Source organism: Triticum aestivum, chromosome 7D (genome assembly GCF_018294505.1).
Source record: "Triticum aestivum cultivar Chinese Spring chromosome 7D, IWGSC CS RefSeq v2.1, whole genome shotgun sequence".
Taxonomy (NCBI): Eukaryota; Viridiplantae; Streptophyta; class Magnoliopsida; order Poales; family Poaceae; genus Triticum; species Triticum aestivum.
The window spans coordinates 528,194,052-528,201,548 of record NC_057814.1 but is presented as its reverse complement, the minus strand read 5'-3'; positions in this window follow the sequence as shown (position 1 = coordinate 528,201,548).

The window sequence follows — 7,497 nt, the reverse complement described above, 5'->3', positions numbered from 1 at the left end:
GCAAGGAATCAAACATATCATATTCAGTGATCTACAAGTTTTATGTAGGATTTTATGACTAACCATGTGAATGATCAATTCCTGTCATCTCTCTAAATAGATATAAGTGAAGCAAGAGAGTTTAATTCTTTCTACAAAAGATATGCCCACGCTCTAACAAATATAAGTGAAGCAAAAGAGCATTCTACAAATGGCGTTTTTCTATGTGAAGAGAAACAGGCAATCCAAACTTCAAATGATATAAGTGAAGCACATGAAGCATTCTATAAAGCCATACTCCAAAAATATAAGTGAAGTGCAATGAGCATTCTATAAATCAACCAAGACTATCTCATACCAGCATGGTGCATAAAATAAAAGTGAAAACTAAATGCAAAAGACGCTCCAAGATTTGCACATATCGCATGAACGAAACGGATCCGAAAACATACCGATATTTGTTGAAGAAATATGGGATGCCTTCCGGGGCATCCCCAAGCTTAGACGCTTGAGTCTCCTTGAATATTTACTTGGGGTGCCTTGGGCATCCCCAAGCTTGAGCTCTTGCCTCTCCTCCTTCTCCTCACATCGAGACCTCCTCGATCTTCGAACACTTCATCCACACAAAACTCAACAAAAAGTTCGGTAAGATCCTTTAGTATAATAAAGCAAATCACTACTCTAAGTACTGTTGAAAACCAATTCATATTTTTTTTTGCACTGTAGCTACTGTAATATAACTTTTCCATGGCTTAATCCACTGATATAAATCGATAGTTTCATCAAAACAAGCAAACTATGCATCAAAAACAGAATCTGTCTTAAACAGGACTGTCTGTAGTAATCTGAACATTCACCATACCTCTGGTACTCCAAAAATTCTGCCAAAATTAGGAAAAATAAAAAAATTTGTATAGAAAGACAGTGCAAAAAGTTTCAGAACCATTTGACGTTCCGGTAAAAAAAATGTAAAATCACGCACTACGGCCAAAGTTTCTGTCCCGCACCGCACAAACCAACAAGCATTGTAAACATCCTAAAGGCAAACCTTGGCACATTATTTTTATTTTTAAACTTTATAAAAGCACACAACAGAAATAAATTACTCTCTAAAACTTCCGGGTTGTCTCCCTGGCAGCGCTTTCTTTAAAGCCATTAAGCTAGGCATATAGTGCTCAAGTAATGGATCCACCCGGATCCCAAGGTATATCAAAGCCAATTTTAATTGACAATGATTTGTAATTTAGTAGTGAGCACAAATTAACATATATCATGTAATGACGAAGTCTAACTCTCTTCCTATGCATCGGCATGTCATAGAAGAACAATTCATGCACACATAGTAAAGGCCAATGCATAGTATAAACAGTTTCTTGCAATTTTATCATATTGGAAACATGGAGACGCGGAGATGTAGTTCCTCTCTCATAATAATTGCAAGTAGGAGCAGCAAGCACATGCATATTATATTCATCAAAATCATCATGTGCAACGGTAAAAGGCAACCTATCAATATAATCCTTAATAAGTGTAAACTTCTCCGATATAGTGTAGTCGGGAGAATTCAAAAAGATAATAGGACTATCATATGTGGGTGTAGTAGCAACAATTTCATGTTTAACATAAGGAACTATAGCAAGTTCATCTCCATAAGCATAATTCATATTGGCATCTTGGCCACAAGCATAGCAAGCATCATCAAAAAGGGATATTTCAAAAGAATCAACGGGATCATGACAGTCATCATAGCAATCATCTTTCGGTAAGCACAAAGGGAAATTAAACAATGTATGAGTTGAAGAGTTACTCTCATTAGAAGGTGGGCATGGGTGATCAATCCGCTCTTCCTCCCTTTGTTCTTCGCTCTCCTCATCATCTTTTTCAACCAATGAGCTCACAGTTTCATCAATTTCTTCTTCCGTAGACTCCTGCAAAATATTAGTCTCTTCTTGGACAGCGGAGGAGTCCTCAATATATGGTTTAACATAGGCATTAGAAGCATAATTATCATAACATTATTTAAGTCTGGCAAAATTTTGAGATTTGTAAAGAGTAGCATCATACTTTCCAATCAAAGAAGCAATTTCATAAGCACCCTTAAAAGCAACAAATTCTTCAATTTGTTGAACATCATAGTAATTATAAACACCCTTAGCATACGAAGATACGATTCCATTATCACTAAACTCACATTGGTAAGGAAGGTGTTTCTTAGGGTCTTCAGAACAACAAGTAACATCATATATTTCACATAAATTCCAAGCATAGCATTGCAAACGATGAATTTGATCCAGTAAAAGTTTCCCTTTCTGAGATAAGCGGTGTCGCACATAACAAGCATGTTCATCTAAAGATTTGCCCTCAACTAAGCTAGTTGGGGTTTCAGCACGAGCACACAGGGATCGAAGATGATCCAAGTAAAAAGCTTCAGGAGTGCGATAGATTTTGAGTGGTTCTTCAACCATTAGTGTAGTAGGCACAACTAATTTTTTTGGTATTTTGCGTTTCCTACCCATAACTAAAGATAGAAAAAAAGAGCACAAAATACAAACTACTTAGTGATAAAGCAAATAAGCACACACGAGAATATTCACCCCACGCTATAACTCCCCGGCAACGGCGCCAAAAAAGGTCTTGATAACCCACAAGTATAGGGGATCAATTGTAGCCTGTTTCGATAAGTAAGAGTGTCGAACCCAACGAGGAGCTAAAGGTAGAACAAATATTCCCTCAAGTTCTATCGACCACCGATACAACTCTAAGCACGCTTAATGTTCGCTTTACCGAGAACAAGTATGAAACTAGAAGTACTTTGTAGGTGTTGCGGGGTAGGTTTGCAAGAATATAAAGAGCACGTAAATAAAAACTAGGGGCTGTTTAGATAAAGACACAATAAAGTTAGTATAGCGAGTGTGGAAAAAGTGGTGGTAGGAGTTGCGAAATTGTCCCTAAGCAATTGACTACTTTACTAGACCGATAGCAAGTTTTATGTGGGAGAGGCCACTACTAGCATGTCATCCCCGACTTGGAATTCTATGCACTTATGATTGGAACTATTAGCAAGCATCCGCAACTACTAACATTCATTAAGGTAAAACCCAACCATAGCATTAAGATATATTGGTCCCCCTTCAATCCCGTATGCATCAATTTCTATGCTAGGTTGAAGCTTCTGTCAGTCTTGCCCTCCAATACATAGTCCTATCAACATACAACTAACCCTATGGTGTGATCCACGCGCGCGCTCATATGATGGGCACCAAAGGACAGCAACATAACCACAAGCAAATTAAACCAATCATAGCAATTCACCAATTACCGATAGTACAACAAAAATCTACTCAGACATCATAGGATGGCAACACATCATTGGATAATAATATGAAGCATAATGCACCATGTTCAAGTAGAGGGTACAGCGGGTTGCGGGAGAGTGGACCGCTGTAGATAGAGGGGGGAAGGTGATGGAGATGTTGGTGAAGATGAAGGAGGTGTTGGTGAAGATCGCGGTGATGATGATGGCCCCGGCGGCGTTCCGGCGCCACAGGAAGCGAGGGGGGAGAGCCCCCCTACTTCGTCTTCTTCCTTGACCTACTCCCTAGGTGGGAGAAGGGTTCTCCCTCTGGTCCTTGGTCTCCATGGCGTGGGAGGGGCGAGAGCCCCTCCGAGATTGGATCTGTCTCTCTGTCTCTCTCTGTTTCTGCGTTCTCAGATCTGACCTTTCACCGTTTCTTTTATAATCAGAGATTCGTAACTCCGATTGGGCTGAATTTTGGACACGATCTCTATCCGAAAATTAGCTTTCTTGCGGCGAAAGAAGGGCTCCAACCGCCTTACGGGGTGGCCACGAGGGTCCAGGGCGCGCCTGACCCCCTGAGGCACGCCCCCTTGCCTCATGGCCCCCTCGGGCATCGTATCGGGTTGATTCTTCTTCCCAAAAATCATAAATATTCCAAAAAAAATCTCTGTCAGTTTTTATCCCGTTTGGACTCCGTTTGATATGGGTTTTCTGCGAAACAAAAAACATGCAACAGATAGGAACTGTCATTGGGCACTGGATCAATATGTTAGTCCCAAAATTAGTATAAAAAGTTGCCAAAAGTATATGAAAGTTGCATAATATTGGCATGGAACAATAAAAAATGATAGATATGACAGAGACGTATCAGTCTTCGTGAGCAAGCAAGTTGGATGCACACCCACTTAGTTTCTTTTGTTGAGCTTTCATACATTTATAGCTCTAGTGCATCCGTTGCATGCTAATCCCTACTCACTCACATTGATATCTATTGATGGGGAATCTCCATAGCTCATTAATACGCCTAGTTGATGTGAGACAGTCTTCCTCCTTTTTTTCTTCTCCACAACCACCACTCTATTCCACCTATAGTGCTATGTCCATGGCTCACGCTCATGTATTGCGTGAAAGTTGAAAAAGTTTGAGAATACTAAAGTATGAAACAATTGCTTGGCTTGTCGTCAGGGTTGTGCATGATCTGAATATTTTGTGTTATGAAGATGGAGCATAGCCAGACTATATGATTTTGTAGGGATAGCTTTCTTTGGCCATGTTATTTTGAGAAGACATGATTGCTTTGTTAGTATGCTTGAAGTATTATTATTTTTATGTCAATATTAAACTTTTGTTTTGAATCTTATGGATCTGAATATTCTTGCCACAATAAAGAGAATTACATGGATAAATATGTTAGGTAGCATTCCACATCAAAAATTCTGTTTTTATCATTTACCAACTTGAGGACGAGCAGGAATTAAGCTTGGGGATGCCTGATACGTCTCCAACGTATCTATAGTTTTTGATTGTTCCATTCCATTCTATTATCCATCTTGGATGCTTTATATGAATTTATATGCTATTTTATATGATTTTTGGGGCTAACCTATTAACCTAGAGCCTAGTGGTAGTTTCTGTTTTTTTTCCTTGTTTTTGAGTTTTACAAAAAAAGGAATACCAAACGGAGTCCAATTGACGTGCCAATTTTTGATGATTTCTTATGGACCAAAAGAAGCCCCCAGAGTAAAATAGTTGGGCCAGAAGAGTCCTGGTCCATCTACGAGGGTGGAGGGCGCGCCCTACCCCCCTTGGCGCGCGCCCTGCCTCGTGGAAGACTCGGAGACCCCCCTGACGTGAGACCGACGCCAAAAATTCCTATAAATACAGAAACCCCCGAAAAGAAACCTCGGGAGTTCCACCGCCGCAAGCCTCTGTAGCCACCAAAAACCAATCGGGACCCTGTTCTGGCACCCTGCCAGAGGGGGATCCATCACCGGTGGCCATCTTCATCATCTCAGCGCTCTCCATGACGAGGAGGGAGTAGTTCACCCTCGAGGCTGAGGCTATGTATCAGTAGCTATGTGTTTGTTCTCTCTCTCTCTCGTGTTCTTGATGTGGCACGATCTTGAAGTATCACGAACTTTGCTATTATAGTTGGATCTTATGGTGTTTCTCCCCCCTCTATCTCTTGTAATGGATTGAGTTTTCCCTTTGAAGTTATCTTATCGGATTGAGTCTTTAAGGATTTGAGAACACTTGATGTATGTCTTGCGTGGGATACCTGTGGTGACAATGGGGTATTCTATTGATTCACTTGATGTATGTTTTGGTGATCAACTTGCGAGCTCCGTGACCTTGGGAATCTATGCATAGGGGTTGGCACACGTTTTCGTCTTGACTCTCCGGTAGAAACTTTGGGGCACTCTTTGAAGTTTGTTGTGTTGGTTGAATAGATGAATCTGAGATTGTGTGATGCATATCGTATAATCATACCCACGGATACTTGAGGTGACATTGGAGTACCTAGGTGACATTAGGGTTTTGGTTGATTTGTGTCTTAAGGTGTTATTTTACTACAAACTCTAGGGCTGTTTGTGACACTTATAGGAATAGCCCAATGGATTGGTCGGAAAGAATAACTTTGAGGTGGTTTTGGACTGACTCCGCTATTTCTTCGTTTGTTCTCCGCTATTAGTGACTTTGGAGTGACTCTTTGTTGCATGTTGATGGATAGTTATATGATCTAATTATGTTATCCTTGTTGAGAGAACTTGCACTAGTGAAAGCATTAACCCTAGGCCTTGTTTTGAAGCATTGTAATACCGTTTTCGCTCACTTTTACCACTTGCTACCTTGCTGTTTTTATATTTTCAGATTACAAAAACCTATATCTACCATCCATATTGCACTTGTATCACCATCTCTTCGCCGAACTAGTGCACCTATACAATTTACCATTGTATTGGGTGTGTTGGGGACACAAGAAAATCTTTGTTATTTGGTTGCAGGGTTGTTTGAGACCATTGTCGGCGTTCTGCGAACGGGTGTCCCCAGACTTGCCTGCCTGCGGCCCACGGCATGGCTCCACTCGCGGCCCAGTACGGCGGCCGTCTTCACCAGCAAACACTCAAGACCCTCGCGAGGGGCCAAGCCTCGCGAGGCGGACGACACAAGACCTCCTCGGGGGAAGCCTCACCATGCTGGCTCGCGAGGGGTGGAGAGATCAAGGCAAGGCGAACCTCGCGAGGTTCCAATGACGTAAGCCATGATGACCAAAGCCAGGCGGGTGCCAGACGGGCGCCAGCACGCACAGTGTCCTCGTTTCCTCTTTGGTACTAAGGAGGCAAGCGCGGGCGAGGAGTACCGAGGCATCAGGCAAAGGTTTCCATATCGATGCAATAAGACCAAGACCAGCAGGACGGCAGGACGGAGGTCACCGTGGATCCCAAGACGGCGTCACCACCAGAGCCTTTGGCAGGCGAAGACCACCTTTAGTCAGGATAGCCTATACTAGCTGTCCCCCTTCAAATTGGCCGTTGTGGCATCCCTTCCCGCTCAATATTTGGGAAGAGGACCAGGCCTCTATAAATAGGACTAGCCACCACAGTAGGAGGCAAGGAGAGCCTCAACTCAACTCATCTTGAACAGATTCAGATCACCCTCACACCCACCAGGCACAAGAACACCTCTCCTCAGGAGGCTGTTGTTCCCCTTGTACTGTTCATCCTCAGCCCAAGAGGCAATCCACCACACCACACTGGAGTAGGGTATTACACAACAACGATGGCCCGAACCAGTATAAATCTCGTGTCTCTTGTGTTGCGGGTTCGTCAAGCTAGGCTTGGTGATCGCAGTGAGGCTGAGGGCGTGATTTGGTAGGGGGAAATCTTCGTGCGCACCCCAGTGTTCGAACCTCAAGGGTTTTGCCGGAACCCGAAATCCGACATTTGGCGCGCTAGGTAGGGGTGCGCCGAAGCTTTCTTTCTGTCGATCCGCGTCCTGTTGCTTCGTCGCATCCATGGCAGACGCTCGCCGAGCTTGCGCTGAGCGCTGGGCCGCCCGCGTTGCTCAGACGGCTCCTGTCGGCGGGCCGCCCCGTCGTTCTCCGTCGCCTGCTGCCAACGCCGCCACCGGTGCAGCAAGCGTCCTCACTGCACCCCTCAGTGCGGCGGGACGGCCGCACCGCCATTCCGTCGCTGACCCTGGCCGGTTCGTCGTCTCAC